General features: G+C 46.8%; 1 pseudogene; it reads left to right on the top strand.

The window, feature by feature from the left end:
- The first annotated feature begins 10,189 nt into the window (after nt 1-10,189).
- Nucleotides 10,190-10,632, top strand: LOC119973758 (annotated as a pseudogene).
- The last annotated feature ends 1,537 nt before the right edge of the window (nt 10,633-12,169 follow it).

Here is a 12,169-nt window from a genome sequence, read left to right as displayed (position 1 = left end):
ATCTGGATAGAAATTGTCCCATTGGGCAGACGCAGCATGGGTTCATTAAAGGCAGGTCATGCCTAACTAATTTAGTGGAATTTTTTGAGGACATTACCAGTGCAGTAGATAACGGGGAGCCGATGGATGTGGTATATCTGGATTTCCAGAAAGCCTTTGACAAGGTGCCACACAAAAGGTTGCTGCATAAGATAAAGATGCATGGCATTAAGGGTAAAGTAGTAGCATGGATAGAGGATTGGTTAATTAATAGAAAGCAAAGAGTTGGGATAAATGGGTGTTTCTCTGGTTGGCAATCAGTAGCTAGTGGTGTCCCTCAGGGATCCGTGTTGGGCCCACAATTGTTCACAATTTACATTGATGATTTGGAGTTGGGGACCAAGGGCAATGTGTCCAAGTTTTCAGATGACACTAAGATGAGTGGTAAAGCGAAAAGTGCAGAGGATACTGGAAGTCTGCAGAGGGATTTGGATAGGTTAAGTGAATGGGCTCGGGTCTGGCAGATGGAATACAATGTTGACAAATGTGAGGTTATCCATTTTGGTAGGAATAACAGCAAACGGGATTATTATTTAAACGATAAAATATTAAAGCATGCCGCTGTTCAGAGAGACTTGGGTGTGCTAGTGCATGAGTCACAGAAGGTTGGTTTACAAGTGCAACAGGTGATTAAGAAGGCAAATGGAATTTTGTCCTTCATTGCTAGAGGGATGGAGTTTAAGACTAGGGAGGTTATGTTGCAATTGTATAAGGTGTTAGTGTGGCCACACCTGGAGTATTGTGTTCAGTTTTGGTCTCCTTACTTGAGAAAGGACGTACTGGCGCTGGAGGGTGTACAGAGGAGATTCACTAGGTCAATCTCAGAGCTGAAGGGGTTGGATTATGAGGAGAGGTTGAGTAGACTGGGACTGTACTCGTTGGAATTTAGAAGGATGAGGGGGGATCTTATAGAAACATTTAAAATTATGAAGGGAATAGATAGGATAGATGCGGGCAGGTTGTTTCCACTGGCGGGTGACAGCAGAACTAGGGGGCATAGCCTCAAAATAAGGGGAAGTAGATTTAGGACTGAGTTTAGGAGGAACTTCTTCACCCAAAGGGTTGTGAATCTATGGAATTCCTTGCCCAGTGAAGCAGTTGAGGCTCCTTCATTACATGTTTTTAAGGTAAAGATAGATAGTTTTTTGAAGAATAAAGGGATTAAGGGTTATGGTGTTCGGGCCGGAAAGTGGAGCTGAGTCCACAAAAGATCAGCCATGATCTAATTGAATGGCGGAGCAGGCTCGAGGGGCCAGATGGCCTACTCCTGCTCCTAGTTCTTATGTTCTTATGTTCTTATTTTAGTCTTGCAAACCCAGAGCCAGTGAGACTAGATTAAGGCTTCTTAATACCAATCAAGAAATTATACAAAACTATGCTTAGCATTTGAAAATACAGTTTGGTTGTTTTTGATAGTCACGTTAATAGGGGAGATCAAATCAAGGATGCAATTACACGACAACTTTAGCGTTGGCGCTGAACTGTTTCACTTCACATCAATACTGTAATTATAGTGAAAATGGCCATTGAGATTAATCTTTGCATCACCAGACTAGATTTGGAAACAAGTCCCAATTAGATGGAACCTCTATGAGGAGGTTGCCTCTCTTCACTTCACTTTGAAGTTAGTTCATGACCATGACATCCAATTTCTATTACATGTGTTTTTATGTTGGTGTGAAACTGAACTAAAATCACTTTACCCCAACACTAAATTTGAATGTCTGAATCCTGTGTTCCTGAGATTGGGTAAAATGGATTGTTTGGCAGTAGAACATTGAGGAAAACTGGACAGAGAGGATTGACCAGTGAAATGAAATGCACCCAATTTTCTGTAGACTGTTATGAAAATTGCTTGGGCATTGTTCATGAACCAATCAGGGTTTTGTTTCACACTAAAACGTCATTCCAATAACTGAAGTATTATGGTCTTAAATGTATTATAAACTTACAATGTGTTTTCCCTAGCCATCATTAAATCTTTGTGCCGCAGACAGTATTCTGAGAAAAAAACTTTAATGTAAGATAATATTTTGTTTTGCCTATCAATTGCAGCAATAAAGGCAACGTTTTCCTATCTCCAAAAGCAATTTTTGATTGTGCAACTTGTCTTTGTAAATAAACAGCAGCTGAGGAGTGACATGGAATATTTGAATATTACAGAGATGTTCTGTGAGTGCAGGATGTGGTGCTGGTAATCCAGAAAATATGTCACAGTGAAAGTAAATAAAAGGAATGTTTTTGCTGATTTGTCCATAATAGGTCGCCTCCACTTTCTCTCATTATCATTGCAACAACAAATACTTATATAGCAGGTCAAACAACTGATTATTTGACTAAAATTGTGATAAAATATTTATAGATTGCCCCTAAATATAAAATACAGATGCTCTAATGTGTTAGTCTGTCATTTGACTCTCTGCTATTTTAGGAAAGGCATTATCCCATTGAAAATAAATTGGTCATCACTGCTACTAAAGCAGCTGAGAATGGAATTGTACACCACTGCGGTAAGCATTTCTATGACAACAGTGTTCTTGGCACTACTGGTGGAAAGTCATGGTATAAAATTACAGTGCCAGCATTGATAAAGAAAGGGATACAATCCACCACTAAGATGCAGACAAAGACAGCCAATTGTAATCTTCCTTATAAATTGTATTCCTAGTGTGGTTTCATATATTAATCTATCTGGTGTCAATGCACCAGACATACTGTAAGTTCAATGAATTTAATTAGGTGACGGTTTTGTTATGCTCCCGGATATGCTACAGACTATTTCCCTTTAAAATGTACAATTAGCCATTGCATCAACTTCCCAGAAAAAAGAGGTTTGATGATGGTATGAGATACAAATGTACTATTTAAAAAAATAAATTTAGAGTACCCAATTCCTTTTTTTTTCCAATTAAGAGGCAATTTAGCATGGCCAATCCACTTAACCTGCACATCTTTGGGTTGTGGGGGTGAAACCCACGCAAACACGGGGAGAATGTGCAGACTCCACACGGACAGTGACCCAGGGCCGGGATTCAAACCCAGGTCCTCAGCGCCGCAGTCCCAGTACAATCCACTGCACCACATGTACGCCCTCCAAATGTACTATGTTGTCCTGAATATTACCAATAGCTTCTGCAACATATGATTCTTTGAAATGTTTGTATTGGCACTTTTCCAGTTTTTTGCAGAATAGCAATTTAGCATATAGTGCACCTGGTATTTACACATATGGTGTTTCTTATTGCCAAATTTTACACACACTCCCTCCGTCCGCCCTGCCCCCCACCCCAAACCACCCTTGATAGTCTAGGTCTCTCCTGGTACCAACGTTCACCCTGGGTGTCGTATTACTGTGCTACTCTGTGATTCCTGTTGTTGTTGGGGCGGGGAGAGGCTTCCTGCCCCCTGCCCTCCTCCCTTTTTCCCAATAACTCCTTTAGGTCCTTTGGGTTCCCTCCTCGCCTCCCTTCCCTCTGCTCCTCTCCATTATGTGTGTTCTTATCTGCTCCCCTCAGTCTCCCCCCCCCCCCCTCCTTTCTCCCTAGTAACTATTGGCTTCGAACAGGTCTTAGAGCAGGCTGATGAATGGCCCCCATGCTTTGAGGAAGCCCTAATCCACCCCTCGATTGGTGTCCTTGATCTTCTCCAGGTCGAGAAATTCCGCCAGGTCTGCCAGCTAGTTGGTGGTGCTGCTGATTGCCAGCTGAGCAGGATTATCCAGTGTGCGATTAAGGAAGCAAATGCCAGGGTGTCGGCCCTCTTCCCCATATGTATCTGGCTGGTCCGATACCCCAAATATTGCCACTCTTGGGCACAGCTCAACCCTCACCCCCACAACCTTGGACATCGCCACAAAGAAGGCTGTATAGAACCCAACAAGTCTGGGGCAGGCTCAGAACATGTGGGTGTGGTCGATCAGGCCTCCCTGGCACCATTTGCATTTATCCTCCACCCCCGGGAAAAACCTGTTTATACGGGTTCTGGTTAGGTGTGCGCCACTTTAAACTGCATGAGGCTCAGCCTTGCGCAGGAGGAGATGGTGTTGGCCCTACTCAGTGCTTCACTCCAGAGTCCCCAACCATCCTCCGTCCCAGGTTTGTCCTCCCATTTCTGCCTAGCTCCATCTAGTGATCTCCTTGCCCTTTCCAGAAGTCATCTGTCGATGTCCTCACAGTTTTCCCTTTCCTTATTGTCCATGTTTATTAGCTCTTCCAGCAGGGTGTCTCTCAGGGCCGTAGGGTACCTCATCCTTGTGTTTAAAGTGTTTGATATAAAGGTGCCGGAGTTACTGACCTGTCGGTAACTCGGGTTCTTCTGTCAGTTCATCCAGGGTCACGAGTCTGTCCCCTGCGTAAAAGTCCCAGAGCACTAGTGTTCCATTTTTTGAAGATGGCGTTGAGCATGGCTGATGGGAATTTGTGGTTACCGCAGATGGGGCCATGGAGAACAACTCGGTTAAACCGAAATGCTCGCTCATTTGGTTCCATGTCTTCACTGTAGCTACCACCACTGGGCAGGATATATATTTTGCGGGGGGGTGGGGGTGGGGGGTGGGTTGGGGGGGGGGGGGGGGGGGGGTTGGGGGGTTAGGGGGGTGTGGGGGGGGGGGGTTGGGGGGGGAGCGCTGCCGTGACGGGGGCTCAGATGGTCGTTCCTTTGCAGGAGGACTCCTCCAACCTCGCCCATTCCATGATGTGTTCTCGTATCCATCCCCTCACTCTCTCGGCTGTGGTTGTCCAGTGATAATATTACAGGTTCGGTAGTGCCAGGCCGACCAAAATTTTCCTCCTTTGCAGTACCGTCTTAGAGATTCTTGGATTCATTCACCCCCACACAAACACCAAAATCATTTTGTCTATCCCTTGGAAGAAGGCCTTGGGGATGAAGATCTGTATAGATCTGAACAGGAAGGGGAAATCTCGGCAGCACGTTCATTTTGATCGTTTGCACCCTCCCTGCGAGGGAAAGCGGGAGTACATCCCATCTCTGTAGATCCTTTTTACTTCCTCCGCCAGACTGGCCAGATTCTACTTCTGGATCCATGACCAGTCTCTGGCTATCTGGATCCCCAGGTCGCGGAATTTGCTTTGGGCTAGTTTGAATGGTAGGCCTCCCAGCTCTGTCCCTCCCCCACTCGGGTTCAAAGGGAATGCCTCACACTTGCCCAAGTTGCATTTGTAGCCCGAGAGGGCCCCAAACTCTTCCATGAACTGTCTGATTGCTTACAGGCTGTTCTGTGGGTCCGAGACGTAGAGGAGGAGATCATCCACATAGAGTGAAACTTTGTGCTCTCTGCCTCCTCTTCGGATGCCCCTCCAGTTTTTCACATCCCGCAGGGCGATCGGCAGGGGTTTGATTGCCAGGGCAAAGGAGCTGGTACAGCTGGCATCCCTGCCTGGTGTCTCTGTGCAATTGGAAGTATTCAGAGCTGAGGGTGTAGGTCCGAATGCTCACCTTGGGGGCATTGAACAGGAGTTTCACCCATGAGATGAACCCCGTCCCCAGTCCAAACAGCTCCATGAGGTACTTCCACTCGACTCTGTCGAAGGCCTTTTCTGTGTCCAGGGAGATGATCACCTCTGGTGTTCTCTCTCAGACGGGGTCATTATTACATTTAGCAGCCACCTGATGTTTGCAGTTAGTTGCCTACCCTTTACAAAGCCCACCTGCTCTTCTGCCACCGCCTCTGGTCTGCAGTTCTCCAGTCTCTTAGCCAGGACTTTTGGGAGTATCTTCGCGTCCACACTGAGCAGCAAAATGGGTCTACATGATCCGCATTCATCGGGTCCTTGTCTTTTTTGGGTATCAGCGATATCGTGACCTATGTTACCGTTGGAGGCAGGGTGCCCTCGCTAGCGAGTCCATGAACGTTTCCCATGGGCGTGGTGTCAGGGCTGTTTCAAATGTTTTATGGACATCCGCCGGGAATCCATCGGGTCCCGGAACCTTCCCCACCTGCATGGAGCTGATGCTCTCCATGATCTGTCCCAGTCTTACTGATGCATCCAGCACCCCTCACCTATCCTCCCTTACGACTGGCATGTCCAGTCCATCGAGGAACCGTTTCATCCCCGTGTCCCCGTCGGAGGTTCGGAGAAATACAATCCTCGATGGAATGTCTCAAATGCTTGGTTGACCTTTTGTGGTTCGGCTATCAGGCTGCCTCTGCTGTCCTTCAGCTGGCCTATTTCCCTCGTGGCTGCCTGCTATCAAAGCTGGTGAGCCAGTAGGCAGCTAGCCTTCTCTCCGTGTTCGTAGAATGTCCCCCGTGTCTGGCGGAGTTGGTGCACTGCCTTCCTGGTGGAAAGCAGGTTAAAGTCCATTTGCAGCTTTTTCCGCCGAAAAAGGTCAGGGCCTCAGAGTACTTTCTGTCGGACTCCAGGATGGAGGTGATCAGCTGTTGCCTCAGCCACCCTATCTTTCCTGTCCCTATGTGCCTCGTAGGCTATAATCTCTCCCCTAAGCACCGCCTTCAGTCTTTCAGAACATGGAAGGTGAGACTTCCCCGTTCTGGTTGTTAGTGATGTACTAACAACCAGAACAAGCCTAGCGCCTATGGCTTGTGATGTTTTCTGGAAGAAGACCTTATCAGCCAAAAGGTCCACATCCAACCTCCACATGGGATGTTGGGCACAGCCCATCTTCAACCTCACATCCACGTAATGTGGAGCGTGGTCGGAGATGACTATCGCGGAATATTCTGCCCGTGCTATTTTGGAAGCACCAGTTTCTCCACTGCAAAGAAGTCATTACATGTGCATACTTTGTGCACCGGTGAAAAGAATGAAAATTCCTTCCCGCCAGTGAACTACCACGGGTCCATTGCCTCCATCTGCTCCATGAATGCTCCCAGCTTACTAGCCATGCCTGTCTTTTTCTCCGTTCTGGGGCTCGATCGGTCATCAATGCCGCCTGTACACAATTGAAGTTGCTCCCCCATAATTAGTCGGTGTGTGTCGATGGAGGGGATTTCCGCCATGGTCTTTTTTATGAAATCTGTGTCGTTCCAGTTGGGCGCATACACGTTTACCAGAACTACCGGGCCCCGTCCAGGATACCACTGACCATGGCGTACTGTCCCCCTGGGTCCGTGACTGTTCTTGCCGCTGTAAACACCGTCCTCTTACTAATCAGTATAGCTCCCCCTAGCCCTCGTCCCATAACACAAGTGATACATCTGTCCCACCCAGCCCTTCCTTACCCGCAGTTGGTCCTCCCCCCTCAGATGTGTCTCTTGCAGGAAGACTATGTGTGGTGAACCACTGTGCACCTGTATCAGGGGATGTACGGTAGGACCTGCACTACAAGTTCGCCGGTAGCCCCTGCTGGCTAGCTCCGCCCACAAGGAGCCTTTCAAATTTCTTAAATGGCGAAGACTCTGGATCTTTTGACTTGGTCGTTAAGGCTCCTGACATTGCAGTGATAATCCTGGTTCCTGGGGGGGGGGGGTTTCTGTCCCCTCTCCCCCCCTTCCAATGGGATCAACCATACTTACCTGGTGGACGCACCCCCGCACTCCGGGTTTGCTATTGTTCGGGGACCATCCAAAATGGCCGCAGTCACTGAAATGAAATGAAAATGAAAACTCATCATGAGGCCGGGCCCCTGTGCTCTGGGGTTTCCCTTTGTCCAGAAGGCACCCAACATGGCCACCAACTGTTTGTACACCATGTGGGTGCACTCCCGGGTCCCCCTTTGTTTAGGGACCTTCCAAAGTGGCTGCTTGCGTCGCCATCTTGTTCCGTCAACCTGCACCTTACTTGCCGAAGCTAATCTGAAAACCAATCCTTTCTTCCCTTCGTATTCTCTTTGTGTTACTTCCCCCCTGCCCCCCCACATCCCCTACACCCTTTGTTGCCCCCTCCCTGTCGCCCCCCTGTGCTTTCCCCTTCCCTACGTTCCCCCTGAGCCAGGCGCACCCTGCTGGGAGGTGCGTTGCAGTCCCTCTCGCTGTCTTTCTTCCTGTGCTAGCTATCCCTGCTAGTGTGGCACCCCCTCCTGGGGCTGGTCTTACCCCTATCTTATGCCCATTGTCTGACCACTCCCTCTGCCTGTACCTCACCCTCACCTGCAATCCCCTGTCCTCACCCTGCCCTGTGACCCGGTCATTTTGATCAGAATGAGGCAATATAGTCTGGCGCAAACATATCAAGTGTCCAAGAAGTCTCTTTTGGCTTTGTTCCGCCTTCATTGCTGCCTCGCCTGCCCCTTCCCCAGGCCGTTTGATGTTAAAATAATTCTCCTTGTTCTGGAACGTGACCCAGAGCCTGGTTGAGAACAGCATTCCAAATCATTATCGTTATTGTACATGGCCGATTTTGTCTGATTAAACATCGCCCCGCATATTGCCAAGTCCACCACAATGTCCTGATGGGCCCAGATTTTGTGTCCTTCCCAGATACGCGCCTTGGTCTGTCTCGCCCACCTCAGGATCCTCTCATGATCCTGGTATCGATGTAGCTTTGCGATGATCGCCCTGGGGTGTTCCCCCACCTTGGGTTTCGGCCTGAGTGACCTGTGCGCTCTGTCAATCTCCAGGGGATTGGGGAAGCTGTTTCTCCCAATTAGGTTGGCCAGCATTTGGGTGACATAGCCTGTCAGGTCCCTGCCCTCAATACACTCCAGTAAGCCCACAATTTGAATGTTCTGGTGTCGAGACCTGTTTTATTGGTTCTCGACTTTCCCTTTCAAGCACCACCAACCCGTTGACTTCTGCCCCTAGGGCGATTTCCCTATCACTCTGGTCCGTCGATGCTTTCTCCAATTTGTGGATTGATTTTTCCTGCGCTTTCACCTTCTTTCCCAATCCGTCGATCCCTTTTTACATGGTGACCATTCCGTCTGTCACCACCACCTTGACTGTCATCTGGATTTCAACCTTTATTGCCTCTTTCATCGCGGTCAGTTCCTTCGTAAAGAATGCTTTCCATCCATCTCCAGGTGGTGGGGGGGTGGGGGGGGGGGGGGGGGGGGGTTGATGCTCAGGTCGTCGGCCTCTCTCTTTCTAGGGTGGCCAGGGTCCCATCGCCTCGTGAGTTCGCCATCACAACCCGCCTGCTCTTCGTGGCTTCTTCCAACACATCTGCTGTCCTTTTGACCCCTCAAGCTCCTGTTTGCATGCATTCTGGTTCTATTCTTTTCTTTTCTCAGTTGAGTTGAGTTGCTTTCAAATTTCCATGCAAAATTTGCCTAAAAGTGCCTATTTGGTTCTGGTCTAGAGGAGAGCCACTTGATGTGCGTCCACTCCACACATCACCGTCACCAGAAGCCACAACACATGATTCTTCACAAGATTTTAAAATGAACATTATTTTTAATTTAATAGGGGGTAACAAAGCAGAATACAATTGCATAACCAAGTTACACGATAACTTCAAAGATCACAGATTTGAAAAGGCACAGAAAGAGGATATTTGGCCCATTGTATCTGCATCGGCTCTCCAAATGAGCATTATTCCTTAGTGCCATACCCCTGCAATTTCCTTGTACTGCTGAACATTTTTTTTCCAATTAAGAGGCAATTTAGCGTGGCCAATCCACCTACCTTGCACATCTTCGGATTGTGGGGGTAAGACCCACGCAGGCAAGGGAGAATGTGCAACCTCCACATGAACAGTGACCTGGAGCCAGGAATGAACTGTGGTCCTCGGCACTGTGAGGCATTAGTTCTTACCACTGCGCCACCGTGCCACCCTAGTACTCCTGAACAATTTTTCTATTTAAGTAATCAAGTAATTCAAGTAAGGGCAGCATGGTATCACAGTGGTTAGCACTGCTGCCTCACAGCACCAGGGATCCAGATTAGATTCCGACCTTGGATGACTGTGTGAAATTTGGACATTCCCCCCGTGTCGGCATGGGTTTTCACTGAGTGCTCTGATTTCTTCCCAAAGATGTGCAGGTTAGGTGGATTGGCCATATTATATTGCCCCTTAGTGTTCAGAACATTAGGTGGGGTTACTGGCTTACGTGGATAGGGTAAGGGCCTAGGTGAGATCCTCTTTCAGTGGTTCGGTGTAGACTCGATGAGCCAAATAGCCACCTTCTGTAGTGATTCTATGAATCATCTAATGCCCTTTTGAGAGCCTCAATTAAGCTTGCCTCAGACACACTGCCAGGCAATGCATTCCAGACCTGAATCTCTTGGTGCATGAAAATATTTTTGCTCACATCACATTTACTTCTTTTGTGGAGAGAAAGATGGCTGACAGGAAGGACTCGGGAAAAACCAAGGTTTAAAGCAGTTTCCGGCTCTGAAAGAGCAGGGCTGCAGTTTCCTGTAGGTTGTCATGATAAGCATTTGAAGACTCGTACCACTAGCTGTCGATGGGTGGGTGCTACAGCTGTAGTGTACAATGCAGCAATCCTCGAGTCACTGCTGCCACTGCTGTCACTGCTGAGGTGTTGGAGTTGGCAGAAAATGCATTGAAGGACCTGAAAGTAAAGCGCATCATGCCATGTCGCTTGCAGTTGGTTATCCGAGATGATGAGGAGCTGGATTTGTTGATCAAGGCAACCACTGGTGGTGGTGGTGTGATTCCTCACATCTATAAGGTTCTGATTGGGACGATAGGACAGCAAAAAACTCCATAAAGCCTAAGTTTTGAGCCTTGCCTCTTCCTCCCTACTGCTGTACTTTAATTTGGACAGAAGAAACCTGGGAATGTTTGGCATATTTTGTTTAGAACAGTAGTTAAAATACAATGGGAAGAGTTTTAGGAGATGACTTTAGTGCTCAATATAATCTGGAAGATCTATTTGTATGTCCTATAGTTTGGATTTAAAGCTGTATGAAAATATAACTAGAAAATACTGCATTTTGTCAACAATTAAATTATGCAAGTGTGAAACCATTTTTTAAAAAAACATTTACTTCTTTGCAAATCACTTTAAATCTGTGCCCTCTCATTCTTAATTCTTTTGGGACCAAGAACAGCTTCTCCCTATTTACTCTGCCCAGACCCCTCATGATGTTGAAACTCTATCAAATCTCCTCTTAGCTTTCTCCTCTCCAAGGAGAACTCACTCAGCCTCTCTAATCTATTCTCATAAATGAAGTTTCTCATCCTCGGAACCATTCTTGTAAACCTCTCTGCACTCTCTCCAATGTGTTCACATCCTTCCTATAGTGTAGCCCAGAAATGTACACAATATTCCAGGTGAGGTCTAACTAGTGTCTTGTATATGTTCAGCATAACCTCCTTGCTCTTGTACTCTATTTGTCTATTAATAAAATCTAGAATATTATATGCTTTATTAACTGCTCTCTCCACCTGCCCTGCCATCTTTAATGGTCTATGCATATACACCAACGTCCCTCTGCTCCTGTACTGCTTTAAGAATTTTATCTCTTGTTCCACATTGTTCCTACCAAAATGCATCACATCACATTTCTCCTCATTAAACTTCATCTGCCATCTATCTGCCCACTCCCCCAACTTTTCTGTGAACTTTTGAAGTTCTATACTGGCCTGTTCACAACTTACAACACTTCCAAGTTTTGTGCAATCTTCAAACTTTGCAATTGTCCCCTGCACACCAAGATCTAGATCATTAATATATATATATATATGGAAAAGCAAAGGTCCCAATACCAACCCCTGTGCAACACCACTTCAAAACTTCCTCTAGCCCATAAAATATCCATTCACCATTACTCTCTTTTTCCTATTATTCAACCAGTTTTGTATCCACATTGCTACTGTCCCTTTTATTTCATAGGCTCTAACTTTTCTTAAAAGTCTCTTATGTGACACTGTATTGAATGCCTTCAGAAAGTCCAGTAAGAAGTCTTACAACACCAGGTTAAAGTCCAACAGGTTTGTTTCAAACACGAGCTTTCGGAGCCCGGCTATGTACACCACACCAACAGCATCACATTCATCGACGCTTTCTGTTACCTCCTCAAAAAAACTCCAGCAAGTTAGTTAAACACTATTTTCCCTTTTAAAATCCTTGCTGGTACTTCCTAATCAGCCCACATTTTGCCATGTGGCTGCTAAGTCTATACCAAATAATTGTTTCCAGAAGCCACCCACCACTGATGTTAAACTGACTGGCTTGTAATTGCTGGGGCTATCCTTAAAATCTTTGAACAAGGGTGTAACACTTGTAAATCTTCGGTCCTCTG

This window comes from Scyliorhinus canicula, chromosome 11 (genome assembly GCF_902713615.1).
Source record: "Scyliorhinus canicula chromosome 11, sScyCan1.1, whole genome shotgun sequence".
In the NCBI taxonomy this organism is placed as follows: domain Eukaryota; kingdom Metazoa; phylum Chordata; class Chondrichthyes; order Carcharhiniformes; family Scyliorhinidae; genus Scyliorhinus; species Scyliorhinus canicula.
This window is presented reverse-complemented; position numbering and strand designations above follow the sequence as displayed.